At 37.3% G+C, this 21,920-nt stretch overlaps 1 non-coding gene across 1 annotated transcript; it reads left to right on the forward strand.

The window, feature by feature from the left end:
- Window positions 1-2,446: 2,446 nt before the first annotated feature.
- On the forward strand, window positions 2,447-2,550 carry LOC111761835 (U6 spliceosomal RNA). The gene has a single exon (XR_002795080.1). It is a non-coding gene; the product is annotated as a U6 spliceosomal RNA (small nuclear RNA).
- The last annotated feature ends 19,370 nt before the right edge of the window (window positions 2,551-21,920 follow it).

Raw genomic sequence — 21,920 nt, forward strand, 5'->3', positions numbered from 1 at the left:
TTAAACTTTGTTGGAATAATTTTTATTATAGCTTATTTACAGAATATGAAAACAAAAACACCTAAATCAAGTAATTAATCCAAGGTTATGTGGTATGTTATCATCAACTAGATTTCTAAATTATATTCATTTAACCTACATATGATATTTCTATCCAATATACTATAAACTTAACATACTTGAAACTTTCCTTTATGTAAATATTTGTTTCAGGTTACAGGTATAAGCTATGACTAGATCCATGTCCATATCTTCTCCTTGTAATTAGAGGAACAAGAGAAGACCTGTGCTTTCCCAGCAGCTTCCAGAGTCTCATTTATGCAATGCTCAAACTTTGCTAAATAATAAAATTAGTTCATGGAATAATTTTCCATGAAAGCTCATATAAGCAAGTTCACCTTTTCCAAACCATAATATCTCTTTAGTTTCCCCACAAACCTAGCCCTTCCCTCTATCATATAATCAGGCAATACTGGTGCCAGGTGAGGCAGAATTGGAGTTTTTGGCATTTTATGGTCTATAGCAACGAGGCCATAAAAACTTTAGACACAACACAGCCCCTGACTGTTTCATGTCTAAGTGTGCCATTACAATTCTATGTCCTCCCCTAGCTGTCAGCAAACTCACAACAAAATCCTAAATTATATAAATCTTACAAAGCAGCTAAGGATAGAAAGATCCCCATCAATTTATTCCCATAAACACCAACCATGTCATAAAAAAAGAAAAATCTCCTCGAGGGAATGATTTGATTGAGTGAGACCATGAAAACTGTAGGTTATAGAGGAAGGTATTCTCCAGCATAAGTGTTTTTTACAAGGAGAAACAAACGGAGATAGTTCACTAGAGTTATTAAAAAACTTTGCTATGCAAGTTAATTACTAAATACAATTCTGCTTATCAAGCTATGCAAAATCTGAACAACATGCCTTCCCAATATAAGGAATACCCTTTAAAATCTGAACATGGTAACGAACTGTGCTGAGCACTATTATGGGTACTGGAACTATGGGGCTGAATAAGATAAAGTCCTTCGGGTTGAAAACGGGCAATGATAATAATAGCACAAATAATAATAGCAAACCCTATGAACAGAGTGTTATCCCCAATTTTACAAATGAAGAAACAACACAAAGAAAGTTAACCTTCCTAAGGATACCAACCTAAGAAGTAATGGAGCTGGGCTTAGAACTCACACAACTGGCTCCAAACAACTTGATTCTCCTTTTGCATTTGGAAGTAACCAACAAATCCAGGAACAGGAAACTCAATCTTCATCTGTCTTAGAATTCCTTATCTAATAACTATCATTGGCAGTGGACTTGTCCCAGTGGATAGGGCATCCGTCTACCACATGGGAGGTCTGCGGTTCAAACCCCGGGCCTCCTTGACCCATGTGGAGCTGGCCCATGCGCAGTGCTGATGTGTGCAAGGAGTACCCTGCCACGCAGGGGTGCCCCACGTGTAGGGGAGACCCATGCGCAAGAAGTGCGTCCCAGAAGAAGAGCCGCCCAGCGCGAAAGAAAGTGCAGCCTGCCCAGGAATGGTGCCGCATACATGGAGAGCTGATACAAGATGACGCAACAAAAAAAAAGAAACACAGATTCTCGTGCCACTGACAACAACAGAAGCAGACAAAAAAGACGCAACAAAGAGACACAGAGAACAGACAACCGGGGTCGGGGGAAAGGGGAGAGAAATAAATAAATAAATCTTTAAAAAAAATAACTATCATTATCTCAAGTATTGGGTGTTTTTATGTACCAGACATGGTGCTAAGCACTTTGTAAGATTTACAAACATCACACTCTATAAATCAGATATAAATCAATGTCTCCATTTTATAGATTAAGTGAGGCATAGAGAAATTGGGTAACTTGGTCATGATACTCCCTTTAACTATGAGCCTATCCATGTAGTGCCAAGAAAAAGATCCAACAATGTGCAGGTCTCCAATACACTCTTCCTTAGCTGCATGTCATTTTCTACGTAAATCCTGAAGTAATTTACAGTACTGCTCTTCTTTTTGGGGGGATTCTCCACTCCTACGACCCTTTAAAAAATTAGCATGTTTTTCATATAAAGTTAAACATACACTTATCATGTGATTCAAATTAGATGATTACCCAAGTGAAATGGAAACTTATAGACACATAAGGACTTGTACATGAATGTCAGAGCGGATTTATTCATAATGCCTAGGAACTGGAAATGCTCCAATATCCATCAACAGATGAATGGGTAACCAAATCATGGAATACCATTTAATTTAATGCTACTGACAACGAAAAGAATAAGTGATTGATACACATAAAACAACATGAATGAATCTCAAAAACATTATGTTGAGCAAAAGGAAAAAAACACAAAAATGTACGGACTACATGATTCCATTTATATGAAACTTTAAAACAGGTAAAATTAATCAATCAGTAACATTCTTAGTGCTTGCTTTGGCAGACATATATTTAAATTAGAATGATTCAAAGAAGATTAGCATGGCCCCTGTGCAAGGATGACATGCAAATTCATGAAGCATTCTTTATTTTTTCTGAATAACGTAGTGAACCCAGAGATGGATGAAGATTGTGGTTGATAGTACAAATACAAAAATGTTGCACAACAATGTAAAGTGTTGGTGGAGGGATGTTGTATGGGAATTCTGCTCATTATGCATTATTGTTTTGTAAGTTTGTAATGTCTCTAATTTTTAAAAAAATGGTGTTCTTAATCCAGTGGAAATGTACTGTGTGTTATAACAGCTACAAAATACATTTTTCTCTATATCGTTTTGAAGAGACAGTTTTATTAGCCTTAACCTGGTAAAGTAAAAATTCTAAATCACCTATTGCTAGCAAATTTCCCTTCCCTTTTATAGAAAACATGAACCCTTTATTGTATGCTTGTTTTCTGTGGCCCAATATAAATCTCCTCCCTCTGTGCTCTGTCTCCTCCTTCCCACATCCCAATGTCTCCTGCAAGAGCAGCTGTGATTAAAAAGTGCTTGAATCTAATGCAAGCAAAACTAATGAAATTTACATTTCAGTGCCTCTTGTTAACATGTTATTTCCAAGATCCTGGAAGAAGCTTTCGGAATGTATTTATATTGTGATTTTTTTTTTAATTTGCAAAATTAAGATTTTAATTATAATCAATTAAGATGCCTGTGTCTTTCCACTCTAATGACCTCACCAACACATTTTCATTTTGTATAGGTATTATTGATGTGGCCACAGGTGTTTTGGGGATCCTGCTGTGGGGAAGTTGAGTTGGTATATACTTAGTTTGGGCAGAGTAGGCTATGTTTTTGTGGCTCACAGTCATTTCTGGGTATAATTATGTTCTTGCTCACTTTCCTGTTGTACTATGCCCACTGTGTCCTCTTGCTGATTTACCCAGGATTGTAACACCAATGTGCAATGGCAGAGGTTGCAAATCTATATGAACGTGTCCTGTGGAACATAGAACTGAAAGAATGTGTGGAACCAGAAGCTAGTCTGTAGAAAATTCTTTCCAACAATCAAACCAATAAATCTGTAAGCAAAGGATTCGGTTTTTATGGATGACTAGTCAAAAAGCAATATTTCCCTGTCATAAATAAACTCAATAATGCAACATTTACTATCTTAAATACTCTGCATATTTTTCTCTCTTTTTTGAATAGAATCACATGAAACAGAATTTAAAGGATTCCTGGACTTATAGGACATCAATCAGTAGCAATACTAAAAGTAAAGAGATGTCTATGTATAAATTCACATTTTATGCATTGCAATGTATCAGATCATTAGCAAGTTGTGAGGCTTACATACATTTTCTGAAATATCAATAACAAGTGTTCTTTATCCATGGCTGAAAAAAACTAAATTATCTATTCCTTCTATTAAAAAATAATATTAAAAACTCATCATATGTAGAGGTTATGAAAGAGTATGCAGCCAAAATTGTAAGCCAAAAAAGAGAATTATAAGATGGCTAATTAATAAAAATATTGAATTATTTCTGGACTTTGTGATGTGTGTGGTATTTGCCAGTCCTTTAACATTTGTAATTATTTCTTTTCTCATTCAAACTAATAATTCTTTCAACCTTAATTGTATTTTTATAATTATGCATTCTTTTCTTTAAAGAAGGACTTCCAAATTATACAAACTGCAAACCCTACAAAAGTGGGTCTGCTCCTAGACACATTACAAGTACACAGAATTTGGATTCTCAAGTAAAGAATAGAAATAATACTTGAGCAGTGCAGTTACAGATTTTTTTAAAAATCATATACCTTAGTTTTTAATCAGGGGACAGTTTTTTAAAAGTATATGTTTATTACAGAAGTTGTGAATTTATAAAACAATCATGCAGATGTGCAGAATTGCCACAAAACAACCCTTCACCAGCACACCACACTGTTGTAGAACATTTGTTACAGATTGTAAGATAATATCATCAGACTATAGCCATTAACTTTAAGAGGGACATTTTTTTTAATTTCCCCCAGGAGACATCTTGGCAACATGTAAACACAGTGTTGATTGTCATGACTGGGGGAATGCTCCTGGCATCTAGTCGGTAAAGGGCAGGAATCTTGCTACAATGTACAGGACAACCCTCCACAACAAATAATTTGGTCCAAAATGTCAATAGTGCAAAACTGTCTATCCTGAAGCTGAGAATGAATTGCAACTATTATATCAGTGCTGAGACAAGGAGATAAGCATTCTGATATGGACCAGTGTTAATCAGAATGAAATGCAAACGATCCCAGAGTGCAAAAGCAGAGTAATAATAAAAGACAACCATACCAGAATTAGAAAATCCATTTCCCTGGACATTTTTAACTAAAATTTTCACTAATATCCCAGCAAGACAAGATATATAGATAACACTGAATTCACATGTCATCATGCCTCTCTACAATTTATTGTTGCTACATCTTTAGTTTAACTCTCTAAACCTCAAGCTTCTTTCTTCTTGAAGGAGATAATAATGTTTTACTGGCTTTTTAAGAAGATTAAGAAAGGGCCCAGACCCCCTTCCTTCTAGAGTTGATTACATTGTGTTAGGAATGGGGTGGTATGCGTGGCATTAGATGAAGTATCTTCTTCCAATCTCACACTCCTCTGCACACATTTAATCCTGGAAGCCAGCATTGCCTGAGGGAGAGATGTCAATGGAAAAGCCAAAGCCTAGAACAAATTTTTAAATTCAAATTTTAAAAAGCTAACTTTTACATTTTAAATAAGCTTTAAAGATTTCAGAAGAATGTCTCCTGGGGGGGGGTTCATTTTGCTTTGCTTTTGCCCACCTCATGCACCAGATGAAAGTTTCCAAAGTGGGTAGAAAAAGAGAATCAAAGGAGCCAAAGTGAGAGAATGGAAGCCTGGTATGAGATGTCCTACATCTTGTCCTCCGTTAAGTCAAGTGTTACAAAGGAACAGAAAAGATGTGGAGAGAAAGCAGACCTCCAAATATGGTTGCTAATCCAAGAGGAAATGAGAAGAATGGCCCACTGTTCATCTGGAATTCTAGTAAACATTAGCCTCACACAGGTCCCCTATGCCACAATGTCATGTAGCAGGAAATAAGAGATCGTTTCATGAGGTGCTGGATACAGTTGGACAATCAGCAACTTTCCCACAGCCCCAAAGGACTACTCCAGAGAAGCAGCCCCTTCTCAGTGTCCACAGGTAAGTACAAAACTTGGTGCACAGCAGGGTACATTGGATTGAAATGTGTATGTTCTTGGCCTTGGTCCACATTCTGGTGAGTGTGGGCCCATATTAAATAAAATCTCTTCAAGGTGTTACTTCAGTTAAGGTGTGACCCAACTGAATCAAGTTGGACTTTAATCTGTAGTTCTTTATAAACAGTGAAAATCAGATGGTGAGAGAAGCCACAGCTAGCAGCCAGAAGCTGGATGTCAATGGAACACGGAGGAAAAAGGTAAAGGCATTGTCATGTGCATTGTCAAGTGACAGAAAAGTCAGAACCCCAAAGATTGCCAGCCTAGCCGGAAGATACCAATCCCAGGAAAAAGCAAGCCTTCTAGTCTATGAAACTCTGAGCCAATAAATTCCTGTTATTAAGCCAACCCAATTCACAGTATTTGTTTTAGCAGCTAGGAATCTAAAACAGATTTTGGTTCCAGAAAGTGGCGTACTGCTATGACAAATAATCAAAAAGGTAGAAATGACTTTGGAATTGGGTAATGGGTAGAAACTCAAAGAATTATGAGGTGTCTAGATTGTTTTGAAGAGACTGTTGGTAGAAATAAGAACATTAAAGTTTCTTCCAATGAGGCCTTAGAAGGAAATGATGAATGTGTTATTAGAAACTGCAGGAAAAGTGATCCTTGTTTAAGAGTGGCAGACAACTGGCCAAAATTGACTTTTGATATTGCATGGAAGGCAAAACTTGAACTTCGATATTTAACTGAGATTTCCAAGCTAAATGTGGAATGTGAAGACTGACTTCTCCTTGCAATATAATGAGATGAGAGAAGAAAGAGATAAACTGAGGATTAAACTATTAAACACAAGAAAATCAGCAATTAATAATTTAGAAAATTCTCGATCTATCCAGATAATGTGCTCTGAGACTAGGGCCAGAAGTAGCTCTATCAGGGACTTCTTTGAGCTTTCTGGAAGTAAGTCCCAAGAGGAGTTTAGCTGAATAGCCCTTTGCTAAAGAGGATGTGGCTGAACATGGACTTAGTCAGGCATTTCAATGCAAATTAAGACTGAAAATGCAATTATCCAGGAAGAATCTTTGGAAGGTTCTATGGTCTGATGGTTTGGACCCACTTGAACTGCAAGTAAAGTTGACAAAGTTTTGGCAAAACTTGTATGAGAAAGAACCACCGTCAGCCTGGACTGAAAGGGACAAAAAAGGGACAAACTGAAGGAAGAAGGACTTCAAGGGCAGAACTATGAAGCAACGGTCTGGACTGAAAAGTTCCCCTTGGGACAAGACAGCGTGTCCTCCCACATGTGTGAAAAGGGCAGGTCTGCCTCTGCGCTTGTAGGGGGCTGGTAATCTGCCCTGATGCTTGCAGGGGTGGGTCTTGTATCCCATTCGTATTAGTCAGCCAAAGGGGTGCTGATGCAAAGTACTAGAAATCTGTTGGTTTTTATAAAGGGTAATTACTTGGGGTAAAAACATACAGTTACAAGATCCTAAAGAGTTCAGTTCAAGGTACTCTAAGATATTTTCTCACCCAAGTCAGTTGCCACATGTTGGAGTAAGATGGGTCTCTCCTTCCATCTTCCTCTTACAATTCCATTCTCAGATGTAGGCTGGCATAGGGTTTGTTTCTTCCAGTCTTTTTCAACTCAGCTGCCCTGTTCTCTTCAGCTGCAAACTGTCAGACTAATGGCTTATCTCTCTTCCTGGGGCTGCAGGATCAAAGTTCTCTCCTGTGCTGTGCCTATGGGCTCTTCCTTTCTGTGCCTTGAGTGAGTGCTCATTTATATCAGCCCACCAAGAGGTTATACCTTACTGATATGGTTGAATCAAAACCTTAATCTTAGCATAATTTAATCAAAGATACCTCATCTGAATCGAATACAATCAAAATGTATCAAAACACTGGCGGCAGACTTGACCCAGTGGTTAGGGCATCCATCTACCACATGGGAGGTCCGCGGTTCAAACCCCGGGCCTCCTTGACCTGTGTGGAGCTGGCCCATACACAGTTATGATGCACGCAAGGAGTGCCCTGCCACATAGGGGTGTCCTCCATGTAGGGGAGCCCCACGTGCAAGGAGTGCGCCCAGGAAGGAGAGCCACCCAGCATGAAAGAAAGTGCAGCCTGCCCAGGAATGGTGCTGCACACACAGAGAGTTGACACAACAAGATGACACAACAAAAAGAAACACAGATTCCCGTGCCGCTGACAACAACAGAAGAGGACAAAAAAGAAGACACAATAAATAGACACAGAGAACAGACAACCAGGGTTGGGGGGAAGGGGAGAGAAATAAATAAATAAATAAATCTTTTTTTAAAAATGTATCAAACACAGAGAAACAGACCAGTTTACAAACATAATCCTTCTCTTTTTTTGGAATTCATAATAATATCAAACTGCCACATCATTTTTCAGGGAGGGTGAAGATATCCAAAGCTCAGAGATCATGGTCCTGGTCTGGAATCAGCAGAGAGCTTGTCTACCATTCCAATGATCAGACAGGGTGGAGCCTTCACACCAGTGTTTGGAAAGAGCATGGCCACTGCACAAGCACTTGGAGGAAGTGAGGCTGTTGCTCTATCAGGTCTGGAGGACAAAACATCAATCCATAGATGACTCTTAGACCTTGAACTCTAATGGAGTTTGCCCTGCAGGATTTGAGACTCCTGTGGGACCTAAGACTCCTATTTTTCTTCCAATTTTTCCCTTCTGGGATGGGTATATTTATCAGATGCCTTTCCCTCTGTTGTATATTGTGTCAGATAAGTTGTTCTCTAGGTCTCATAGGTTCATCAGCAGAATTTTCCCTAGGATGGAACACACCCACAAGCAATTTCAATGAGATTTTTGTACTTAACATTTTGTGATGTTGTAATGGAAAGAATGTATTTTGCATGTGGGAAGAACCTTTCTTCTTGGGGTCCTGAAGGAGGATTGTGTTAGATTGACAATGTGTATCTCAGTTTGAACATGTTCTTGGTCTTGATCCACATTCTGGTGGGTGTGGACCCATAGTAAGTAAGATCTCTTCAAGATGTTGCTTCAGTTAAGTAACTGTGTGGCCCAACTGAATCAAGTTGATCTTTAATTTGTATTACTAAAGGCTTTATAAGCAGAATGAAAATCAGATGGAGAGAGACGACAGGGAAAAGACAGAAGGTGGAAATCAACAGAACCCAGAAGAGAAAGGAGAAGATGCTACCATATACATTGCCCAGTGATGGATGAGCCAAGGAACCCCAAAGATTGACAGCCAGCCAGAAAATACCAACTTCATGAGAGAGCAAATCTTCCAACCTTTGAAACTATGAGTCAATAAATTCCCACTGTTTAAACCAGTCCATTGTATGTTATTTGTTTTAGCAGCTAGGAAACTAAAATGCAGGGTGTCAGACAGGAGGAAGGGTTGGATACAACAGTGGAAAATGGCTTGAAATCCTTCTCTTAAGACTAAGTGAGGACATGATCTCTTAGCATGTGCTAACATGAAGAAACTTGCCACCTGTGAATCATGTAGTGCTATTATATATCTCAGCAGAGGCCTGCAGAGAACTGATTGAGGCTGTATTTGTTTGCCAAAGTAGTAGCCTATGCAAAGTACCAGAAATCTGTTGGTTTTTTTTTTTTCAAAGATTTATTTTATTTATTTCTCTCCCCTCCCCCCCACACCAGTTGTCTGTTCTCTGTGTCTATTTGCTGTATCTTGTTTCTTTGTCTGCTTCTGTTGTTGTCGGCGGCATGGGAATCCGTGTCTCTTTTTGTTGCGTCATCTTGTTGTTATTGTGTCAACTCTCCATGTGGGTGATGCCATTCTTAGGCAGGCTGCACTTTCTTTCGCGCTGGGTGGCTCTCCTTTCAGGGCGCACTCCTTGCGCATGGGGCTCCCCTACACAGGGGGCACCCCTGCGTGGCACAGCACTCCTTGCGCGCATCAGCACTGCACATGGACCAGCTCCACATGGGTCAAGGAGGCCCAGGGTTTGAACTGCGGACCTCCCATGTGGTAGACGGATGCCCTAACCACTGGACCAAGTCCACTGCCTGTTGGCTTTTATAAAGGGTGTTTATGTGGGCTAGAAGTTTACGGTTATAAGGCCCTAAGAGTCCAACTCTTTAATGTGTTTTCTCACCAAAGTCAGTTGCCACCTGTTGAAGCAACAGGTGTTGGTCACTGAACTCTGCCTGGTCTCTCCTTTCTGGGCTTCCTCTTTCTCTTGAGGCTCCATTGGTCCAGTTCCTTCCAATCTCAGCTGTAGTCTGGCATAGGACTTGACTCTCAGGGCTTTCTTTATCAGTCTCTGGCATAGGGCTGGTTTCTTTCCGGCCCTTCTCAGCTGCTCAGCTGCTCTAGTCTCTTCACATTGTCAGCTGCAAACTGTCCAGTGAAAGTTCATCTCTCCCTGGAACAACAGGATCAAAAATGACAGAGCTTTCTCTTCCAGTGTGTCTTCTTAAGTGTCCAAGGGGTGGGGACTCAACCTGAGTCACTACTGAAATGGTCAAATCAAAGTCCTCATCTTAATAAGTAATTTAATCAAGATGGCTCATTTCAATCTAATGCAACAAAGGGTATCATACACAGAGGAATAGATTAGTTTGCAAGCACAATTTTTTTCTCTTTGGGATTCACAAAAATCTCAAACTGTCACAGAGGTCAACTCCCTGCAGCCTTAGGTAGTCCCCATAATTTAAACACAAATACCAGTAGAATGTGGGGAGAAAGGTAAAATCCTGAATTTACTCAGTTTAAACCTCAAGAAACCTCAGAAACAACTAAAATTGCCTAGAAGTAGCCAAATCACATTTTGTAACTTCAGTTATATGATTGCACACATGGGTTTATAGCTTATGAAGATCACACACTACATACGTGTATACACATACACACACATACATATATTGCTTCTATACTTCTCAACTAATCTTCTGTATTGTCTTAATGAAGTATCCAATTAAAAAATAAATGCAACCCAGCCACAAAATATTGCCTGGTTATTTTTTTAAAGAAAAGCACAAAAACTACTTGGAAAAGAATGCTGTTTTAGGGACATTCTTAGTCCTTATAGAGGGTAAAAGAGAAAAAGCAATATCCTACTTAGAAGGTAGGCCCTGAAAGAGTAAGTTTTGTAGAGCAAATTGCTGATTTTATCAGATAGCCAGCCCCCCTGTTTAAAACTTTAACAAATATTTGCCAAGCAACACACTAGCTATGTTGGATAACATACTAGTCATGGGATGCAAAGAAGGATAAGTACATTCCTTGACTCCAGGAAGCATACATGGACCGTTCCTATTTGATTTTTAGTATAGCAGTTAGCACATTTACAGGGAATAAAAAACCATATATTATATGGATTCTGGTGAAAACAAAGAGGCCAAAATCTTGAACCTGATTAACTTGAACCAAAATGAAATAGAAGTTGGAGATAGTCTTGCCTCAAGAGTTTGAATTATTAATAAGGCTGCAGCATACAGGACAGCTGCAGGCCTTTTGGCCTTAATACCAATTCTAAATACAAAGGATAGCAGTAATTTGACCTGATGCAGCGATACCTATAGGGCAGGCGTTTTTAATCTTTTTTGTTCCACAGACTCTGTGATGGTTAGGCTAATGTGTCAACTCAGCCAGGTAATTGTGCCCATTTGTTTAGTCAAGCAAGCACTTGACTAATTGTAATACAAGGATATTTATGGACTTTAGTCATCAGTGAGTTTACTGCATAGATGGTGGATTACATCTTTTAATACAACCAGGGAGATTGCCTTCAGCAATGAGTGACATTTTATCCAAACAGTTGAATGCCTTAAAAGGGAAAGTAATTTCAGCATTGAGAGAATATTTCCCAACTCATCTTTGGATAGCCAATGTCTCCTGGGAGCTCATCCAGGACCTTCACTGGACCTTCATTGGAGACCCTGGCTTGTAGGCTGCCTGTGGAATCTTGACTTGGGCATCCTCAAGGTCATGAAAGATAATTTTATAAAATCTCATACTATTTACAGATACTTTCTATTGATTGTTTGCCTAGACAACCCTGACTAACTCAGACCCCTGTACCAGTCAAGTGAAAACCATGAACCCCTTCTCAGAAGGAAGCTGTAGGTTGTTTTATGACACTCAATGTTGGCATGTCTCTAAATTAAATTTTAGGATTATTCAAAATTACGTTTTACAATTTTCCCACAATTTCAATGCCTGATAACCTAACATGGTTCAACATCTGTTCAAATGGTCATTTTCAGCAAACATTTAGAAATTTGAGTTTTCCTACAGTATCATAAAACCACTTCGCCATCCTTCCAACATTTTTGCAGGCAGTTATCCACTACACTCAGAACACACTACTTCAAAATAAAAATCATACTAAGTCCACACTTAAATATTGTCTATTATTTAATAAATATATCACACCTGCACCAACATGTCCCCACAAGGATGTTTTTAAATATATAAAATTACAAAGGAAATCAGTTACATGTATTGAAATACAGTTACTAAAATAAAATACATATAATACTATACATATGTGCTTCTTTCTTGACACATTAAATAATAATATAATACATTAAAAAATAGGGAAGTTAAAGGTAAATTTTATTTTTTAAAGACATGTCAGTGTGCAGACTGTTGTTTATCTTGAATAAGAACATTAAACTGTGGTGTAGTATTTGACAAGGCAACACGCATATCATGTTGGACATCTAATCAAATAGATTTTTTTCAATTCTAGGTCATGGAGCCCCTGAAGAACCTTTGCTATAGGGTAATATGGTTGAGTGATGCCAAGCATCTAAACAAAATGCACTGTCTGATCTCTTTGAATATTCCTAGGAAACATATTTCACTTTTATCCATACTATTTCTGTTTAAGAATGAGTCTAAGATAGATATTTAAAATTTAGCTTTTTTTTCCCCCTTTTCTCTAGTAGCATAAGAGATATAATGAATAGGGGAGTTATGGAATGAGCTCTCTATACCTAAATTACTTACCCAAATCAAAGCAGATGAAGACATTCCAAGTGTGTTGAGGAAAATCATATACATATACACATGTCCAAATATAATAGTTATCTGTCAGTTTTCTGAATTAGAGAGAAGCATAAGGGCAAATAAAATAAAAAACAGATAATCTCCCTGGGGTTGTCTCCAAATTTTTCTTTTATCAATGCATTATTTTACACCATCAATCAACCATAAAAATTTCAGGAAGGCAAACCAGATCTCTGTGATTGAAAATCATAAGATAGCCAACCCTATCTTTTTGACTGGAGCAAACCAAAAATTTCAAGAAAGAATTGCCATGCTTAACTTCTGTAAAATGGACATTAGCCAGAAGTTTTAGAGAAATGCTTAGAAATCCATTTGTGCCTGTCAATAACATCCTTCTTTTCAAGCTACTAACCCATTAGTGAGTAGCGGCTGACTTGGTTTTAAGCTGGAGACTGTCGAAATAGCATACCCATTGCAGGGAAAAGTAGTGAACTAAGTTTTTGTTGTTTTTGTTATTATCATTTTGTTTGTTTTAGAATAAAAGAAACAATAAGTGGATTGACAAAATAACTGGTGGGAGGCAAGTTCAGCAATTTGTAAGAAGATGTACAGATATTCTTTCCCATGAAAATTGAGTTGGCGCTAACCTTCATAATCATTGCTATGTTATACTTGTAATACTATTGAAAGGGACAATAAATATCAAAGATGAATAAAGAGCGTTATTATCCTTATCATGAAGAGATAGATTTTGCTTAACATCCTTTCTGTAAGACTTTGTTCTGTTGTGCCAGCAAAAGCGCTGAAATCATTTAAAAGGAAATCATTACACAGAAAAGAATTTTAGGCTATCCAAATGGAGCAATTAAAAGCAAAAGGCGTGAGGGAAATTTTATTCTTTTAATCCAGAGAGTGGCCAAAAAAAGAGGCTTTGATGTCATCTCTAATTAATAATGAGTTTCAAAATTGATTCTTGCCATAAATGAAAGAATGCATGCGCATTTGAGTCTCCTGCCTGCTCTGACTCAGCACATTGTTAAAAATGACAATAGTGACATCTACTGTGAATGTACGGTATCACTCATTTCAAAACGACTAACAGGTTTCCCCTGTGTGTTATGCTAATAATTTTTTAATTAGGTGATAATGTAATTTTGCTAAAATATTCAAGAAAATTGGAAGATTCTTTCCACATACAAGTCCCTTACATGTTTGGCTTCCACCAGGCAAATTTACATGCATTTATATATTATTTAAAGCACTACTTTACAAACAGAAAGTAAATTGAAAATGTACCTTATGTGGTAGCAGTAAAGATTTCATGGATAATTTTGAACTAATTGCCCCTCTTCCTAAATCTATTTTTCCATTAGTTTCCCGACCATTTTCTAAATCTAATTAGCAATGAAATTTTCCTTGTTAAATTTGGTGAATTTGTTTTTAGAGACAACTACACAAAACAAGATAGTAAAAGTAGCATATAGATGTGTTTATAACTTTATTGTTCTGCTGCTAAGCATTGCCAATAATGAGTTTTAAATGGTAATTGTGACTCTCTTAATGTACTTTATATATTAACTATCCTATAGAAGAGATGAAGTTTGAAAGCCTTTAATAAACAGAACACATACATGGAATTCTAATTAAAAGGAATACAGATTAATTGCATTTGTAATATAATGAATGCTGGCAAAAATTAATCAGGCCTAGAAGAAGAAAAAATTGGCTTCAGTCAAATAATACTTTTTTTAATATATGAGATTTAACCTGAATTACTGTACTATGTTTGCAAGGTTATTGATATCATTTTAGAAGTATTACTCTTGTGCATTTGGTTAGAAAATTATTTGGTTTATTTTAACATATGGGATAACATGGATGAATCTTATGCTGAGTGAAGCAAGCCAGGCCCTCCCTGAAGGACAAATATTACATAACCTCGCTGATACAAATTAAGCAAATTGGGCAGACTCACAGAGCTATAGTCTGGAAGATAGGTTTACAGGAGACAGAAAGAGAGAAGAAAGTTGTGAGTTAATGCCCATATGGGCAAAATCTATGATAAGGTGGAAGTGTGTAGTTATGCAATGGATGGGTATAACAGTGGTACAGTGATGCTATTGGATTGGGTGGTCCTGGTCTGTGAGGGAGATAGGGAAGGATGGTTGGGTTGTACTGTCTATGGAACTGAGGGGAGGGTTGGGGAAAGGAGCAAGTGAACTATGGGGATTTGTGGATATGTGGTTGAAACTACCATGTTAGGAAAGTTCTTTTGGCAAATATGGCAGGGGAGGATTACTGGTTAAAGGTATTGGATATGGGGGGCATTCAGGACAGGGTGCAACTGGGGCAGGCTTCTAGGAACGTGCAGTGTTCATCTTGTCATATTGTGTTGTATCAATGGGTGGAGACTCAAATAATGAGCAGAAAGGTGTTGAACTCCCATCCTGGGGAGTCCTGCTATGATTTCAAAGGGAGGGGCAGGAGTCTCTTGAGAGCATGGGCAGTACCTAGTAGGGGAGGACAGGTCAGTATGTCAGGCCTTCAATATTGTAGCAAGTAACTACATATCTTGCTCTTCAAGGGGTGAAGCTTTGTGGTTGCCTTAGGTCCTGAGGGGATGGGGAAGGAGGAATAGAATAGATGGAACATGGGGCATTTTGGGGGCATCAGAATTGTTCTACAGGATCTTGCAATGATGCATACAGGTCATGTTAAATTTTGTCAAAATTCATAAAAATGTACAGTCCAAAATGTAAACCATAATGTAAATTATTGACCATGGTCAGTAGCAATGCTTCAATATTTGTACATCAATTGTAACAAATATACTATCCACAGGTAAAATGTTATTAATAGGTCACATATAAAATGTTATTAATAGGGGAAAAGGGGAATAGGGGAGGATGTTGGGTATATGGCAATCACCCATATTCTGTACATGACTTTTATGTAACCTAAAGCTTCTTTGAAAACAAAATTAAAAAAATAAGACACACTAGGGAAATAAATGTGGGAAGAAAATGTCACTGTATATACAAGATAACAGATCTTACAGTGATGAAAGACATAATGTTAAATTTTTTTTAAATTTTAAACTTATTACTTTTATTATTTCAAAAAACTTTTTAATTGAATTTTATTCATTATTTTTAAAACTATCATTATTGTATCATTTTCCTATTCACTGTTTTCAGTTATTTTGAGAACTTCCTTGTGGGCAAGCTGCCAATGCCTTGTTAGATGTAGGAAAACCTCTCTAACTATAAGGCCTTTGGGGTTCCACCCAAAAGATGGTGCCTTCCCCCCAGCAACTAGAGCACATGAACCAATCAGCCTCACTAAATTAGCATAGCCAGTAAGCTGCTTGCACGTTGCCTCATGGTCTATAAAAGCTACTACACTTTCTCAATAAATCAGACCTGCGCCACCAGCCTGTGTCTCCAGAGCAGTTACTGTGTGTTGTCTTGCTCTGTTCGTCCTTACCTCTTTGGGAGCAGAGCTGCTGGACGGCACCGCAACACTTCCTTGTTGCTCAAATGTGGCCTCTCTCTAAGCCAAACTCAGCATACATATGCATTACCTTCCCCCTAATGTGGGACATGACTCCCAGGGATGAGCCTCCCTGGTACCAAAGGCTTACTATCAAGCACCAACTAGCAAAGCAACTGGAAAAAGACCTTGACCAAAAAGCATAAGGGTAAAGACAAATGAGTTTATATGGCTAAGAGTGATTTGGGAGGTCATTCCTGAGATTATGCTTATGCACATCTCAGCATGATCTCATTGGTTGCCAAAGTAAATATTGCCTCAAATAGCAGGGCTCCTGAGGGCTCTGGAGACACTATAGGCAGGGAAGACAGCTCAGGAGTTTGGCATCCTGCCAGTGGGCCCTACTTTGGAATTTATGCTCCCCAGAGTGATGGAGTAGGACTGAGTTATGGTTTCACTACATATGGCTCATATGGAAGTTCAGAAGTTCTACTTGAACTTATAGTTAGTTCTAGAGTGGAAAGGTGTATGTCCAAGAGACCTACATCTTTGGGCTTTTCATGCACCAGCTGGGCCCTGAATCTCAGCAGCACTGCCATACCTACTCTCCAGGTCATTGGATTCACCCAGGACAACTAAAAAGGAGATGATGATGGACAATAACCATCCCAACGAGCAAAGAGAGTCTGCAACTGCAAGCAAGATAGTCCCATCCATTGACCCCATGGGATCTAAGCCCCCTGTCTCAACAAAAGATTACTAAACATACAAAGAAACAGGAAGCAATGGCCCAGGCAAAAAGATTAAAGCCTTAGAAACCATTAACAAGAGGATCAGAACTGGGACATACCAGACAAGGACTTTAAAAATGGTCCTAAATATGCTCAAAGAGCTAAAGGAAAACATGCACAAGGAAGTAAAGGAAATCAGGAAATCAATAGATTAACAGAATAAGAATACTAATAGAGAGAGCAAAATTATGAAAAGTAAAAAAGACCATAATAACAGAAATTTAAAAATTCCCGAATAGTAAATGGATCTATCAGAAGAAAGAGTCAGTGAAATTGAAGATAAAACAATTTAAATTGTTCAGTTTGAGGAATAAAATGAAAGAAGAAAAGTAAGCAGAGTCTGAGGAACCTGTGGGACATCATAAAGCATACCAAAATATACATTGTGGGAGTCCCAGAAAGAGAAAGAAGATAGAAAGGAACAGAGAGAATATGCAAAAAAATTATTGTTGGAAAATCCCCAAATTTAACAAAAGACATGAATATATGCATGTGTGATGGTTTGAAGCTAAATGGAACCCCAGAAAACCATGTTCTTAAAGTTAATCCATTCCTGCTTGACATTTTGATTAGGTTTCTGAAGTTAAGGGCCTTTTGATTAGATTACTTCGGTAAGAGTGGGTCTGAATCCTTTTACTGGAGTCCTTTATAAGAAAATGAAATTCAGATGAAGAGGGACAGAAAGTCACAGAAGCCAGAAGCTAAAAGCAACAAAGCCCAAAAGAGAAGGGAGAGACTGGCAGATACCGCCATGTGCCTTGCCACATGACAGAAGAGTCCAGGGTTGCTGGCAGCTGGTCTTCAGAGAGAAAACATAACCTGATGAGGTCTTGATTTGGACATTTTTCTCAGCCTTGGAACTGTAAGCATGTAAACTTAAAAATCCCCATTGTAAAAGGCAACTTATTTCTGATCGATTGCTTTCAGGAGCCTAGCAGATACACAACAAACTCCAAACAGGATAAACTTGAATAGATCCACACTGTACCATATTATAACCAAACTGTCAAATGCCAAAAATAGAGAATTCTGAAAGTCTCAAGAAACAAGTAGTGTGCCACATACAGAGGTGCCTCAATAAGATTAAATGCTGATTTCTCATCTGAATCCATGAATGCAAAAGGCAGTGGGATGACATTTAAAATGCTGAAAGAAAAAAAAACTGCCAACCAATAAATCTATATTTGGCAAAACTCTCTTTGAAAAATGAAGGTGAAATTAAAATATTCCCAGACAAAAGCTGAGAGATTTTATAACTACTAGACTAGCCCTACAAGAGATGCTAAAGAGAGTTTTATAGGTTGAAAGGAAAGGACAATAGACAATAGATCGAAGCTGCAAGAAGAAATAAAGATCTCTGGTAAGGATAATGACATGTGTAAATAGAAATGCCTATACCATTGGATTTTTGGTTTGTAACTCCATTTTTCACTTCCTACAGGATCTAAAAGGCAAATGCATATCATATAATGATAAATCAGTAGTTTAGGACTCACAATGTATAAACATGTAATTTGTGGCAATAATACATAATGGTAGGGAGATGGAGAGATGTAGGAATGTATACATTATGTATACATTATTAAAGTTAAATTGTTATCCAAGCAAACAAGATTGTTATAAATTTAAGATGTTAAATTTAAGCCCCATGGTAATTACAAATAAACTATTAGAGTATATGCAAGCTCATAGAGAGAGAACTTAGAGTAGAGGTTGCCAAGGTTGGGGGCAAGAGGAATGGAGAGTTAATGCATAATGGGTGTAGGGTTTCTGTTTGAAAGATGGGGAAGTTTTAGTAATGAAGGGTGGTGAAGATACAGCATATTGTGAATGTGATTAATCCCACTGCATGGTGTGCTTGGGAATGAGATGGAAAAGTTGATGTTATACACATGTTCTTACAATTCTTTTCTAGAAAAGAGCAACTAAAAAGACAATGATAATTAAACGCAATATGTGACCTTGGGCAGAATCTAACAAGAGAGGATAAAAGGCTCAAAAGGGCATTATTGGGACATATGAAAAAATTGGAATATGGTCAGTAAGTTTTATATCAATTTTAAGTTTTTTGAACTTGATAACAACACTTAAGGTGATTTCATCAGTGAATATCCTTGTTCTTAGGAAGTGTAGATGACAATATTAAATGTTCAAAGAATATGACATTCAAGTGTTCAGAAAATGGATTGATAAGTAGATTAAAGGAGGGAGGGATAAATAGATGGATTGACAGATGGAAAACTAAAATGACACAGCAAATGTGGCAAAATATTTATTTTGTTGGGTCTGAGTTTCTAGGTGTATAGGGGTATGTTGGACTTCTCTGTATGAGGTTTTTGTAAATGCTCTGTAAATTTGAAATTATTTCAAAATATAAAGTAAAAAGAAAAAACCAAGCAGCTAACCCTGCAATGGACTTAGAATATCAGCAGTAAGAAAATCATATTCAAACAACAATAATAACTGCATTTGGCCTCATCTCTGAAGACATTTAACTACTTTTAACTTCCTGAAGCATAGACCAATCTCAGAGTGAATCCAGCCTAAAACCCCCAAAATAAAAACACCTGCAAGTTTGTGCATATGATAACAAACGGAAAAGTATGCAGTGGAGATAAAGTTACCATTTAAGGAGTAGGTTATGGAGTGATTTAAAGTCCTGGAGATAAGGTTTTGAAGATCTTTTATAGGGAACCAGCAGATTCTAGGACCTCAGTCTCACACCAGTACATTGGAGCACTGGTAACAGGGGACTAGGGGGTTATTGCAGAGTAAGCAAAAACTGGTTTTGTAATACTAAAAAACAGTTTCATGACTTAGCTCAAAGGTTTTTCTCTGCTTCACTCATAGTCAAATTTTATGAGCCAAATATCTTTTAAGTACTAACACTGGAAAATAGAACTGATTGCTTCCTTAGAAACTCACCGTGTTGAGTGGGAAGTGTATTGTTGTAATTAATTGTTCAAAAGAATATATGCTTTGACACTTTCCATATGGGAAGATATTTAATTCTGAGGAATAACAAATGGCATGGCGAGGGGGTGAGGTGGAGAAGAGGTTATCACAAGTCTCTTAATCTCTGTTTTAATAATACTATTAAATTCACTAAGCTACATGTTTCTTGAGCATAGGGAACATGCATTCTTTATTCATGAAGTCCCAGTACTTGTGATATTTTCTGGAATGAATTCCATGGTTGATTGCATTTTAGAATGTTCTTTCATTTAAAAGAATATAAGGTTTTGAAAGATTAGCCATTTAAAGTCGAAACCAAGTAAAATGGTTAGCTCCTCAAACTCTGAAAACTTCCCCCCAAAAAAGCCTTTGTCTAAAACTCCTGTGGTTTTTCATAGCAAATAAACTAGGCTTTAGAAATATTTTTAAAATTATAAGTTAGAGACATTTTATCTGTCTTTTAAAACTTGTTTAACTAATCTGTACTATTATAATAGCCAAGTATTTACATTAGAAAACTTGTGATATCTCTCTAGGAAACTATATCCCAAAGACAGTGAAAGCATCACTGTAATATGGGCATGTAGCAATTAAATATATATATATATTTATATTTATTTATATATATATATGAAATAGAAGTTTGTTCCTATACCATCAATATAATTCATAGCATTTATTCCTGGTGGGGAAAAAAAGTTTGCTGATAGCAAATGATTTCAACATGTATATATAATTGCTAAATTTACTTGAAATCTGAAGTACACCATTTACATACACAGGTCTTTCACGCCCCCTAGTGGTCAAGTGAACTATTTCTTATTCAAGGTGCTTGCATGCCTTAGAAAATAAAATTTGGCATACTTCATTTTGAACAGATGATTTAAAACTGAACTCAAATAAGTATTTATTAATAAATGTGGATGGCTAACATATGCATCATTTGGGTATATATGTAAATATACCTGTACTATATAATGTACATGTGCAAATAAATCTCTCAAAATAATGTGGTTCAACATATGTCCATAAAATGTGTGGTAGTTTTAAGCACACTTTCCAAAGATACCTCTTCTCTCTTCTGCTTCTTGCAAAATTATACATGGGCTTTTCAGCTCCCAACAGCCATGATCTAGGAATAGTTCTCAATCCTGAATGTATATTAGAATTGCCAGGGGATAATAATGCTGCTATGTATGGGTCCCACCACAAACCATTAAATCAGAATTCCTGGGTGGTGATTCCAACATAGCCAAATGTTGCAAACATCTGATTTAAAGAGGTACTTACAGATATTTCAGCTGGAAGAGAGAACATTAAATGGAGGGATGGGATGAGCTCACATTGCATGAAAGTGTCAGAATGATGGTATGTTGAATCTAATCAGTCAACACTACCTGGTTCTGCACAGGGGCCATTATTGTGGAATTACAAGAATGAGACCAGGTGTTTCCTTCCTAGGGACTTAAAAAGTATTTTACAAATGCACCATATTCACTCATAAAAAATATTATTGTACAAAGTAAAGCCAAAATAATTAGTGATCATATAGAAAGAGGTATAGAAGGACTACATTTTGTTTAATTGTGAAAATCACCATCTGATTGTGCAAAGTCTGCTAATATATGTTTGTCAGGCCTGGGGTACGTGGACAGGTGTTTATATTTAAAGTCCTTAGGTAATTAGCCTGTACTTTGAAATATTTTAAAGTAATCAGCATTTATTTTTGGTAGTTTACCGGTGTTATCTGAACTTTTGGGCCATGTGTGAATGCCAAGCTTTTTAAATGAAAAGCCTGGTTTTACTGCCAGTAGGCATCTAAAATTACTCTGCAGTTCATATTAATAAGACAGAACGTAATTGAATGTCAGCAGATATGGTGATTTATAAAGTACTTTCTATCTTGTGTATAATGAAAACCCTTGGCACTGAGTCCTAATATTTGATAAAACATGATAGTGGCTTTATTTCCAATAGCCAACTTGATCTAGAATCGCTTATTATT

This window comes from Dasypus novemcinctus, chromosome 7 (assembly GCF_030445035.2).
Source record: "Dasypus novemcinctus isolate mDasNov1 chromosome 7, mDasNov1.1.hap2, whole genome shotgun sequence".
Classification (NCBI taxonomy): Eukaryota; Metazoa; Chordata; class Mammalia; order Cingulata; family Dasypodidae; genus Dasypus; species Dasypus novemcinctus.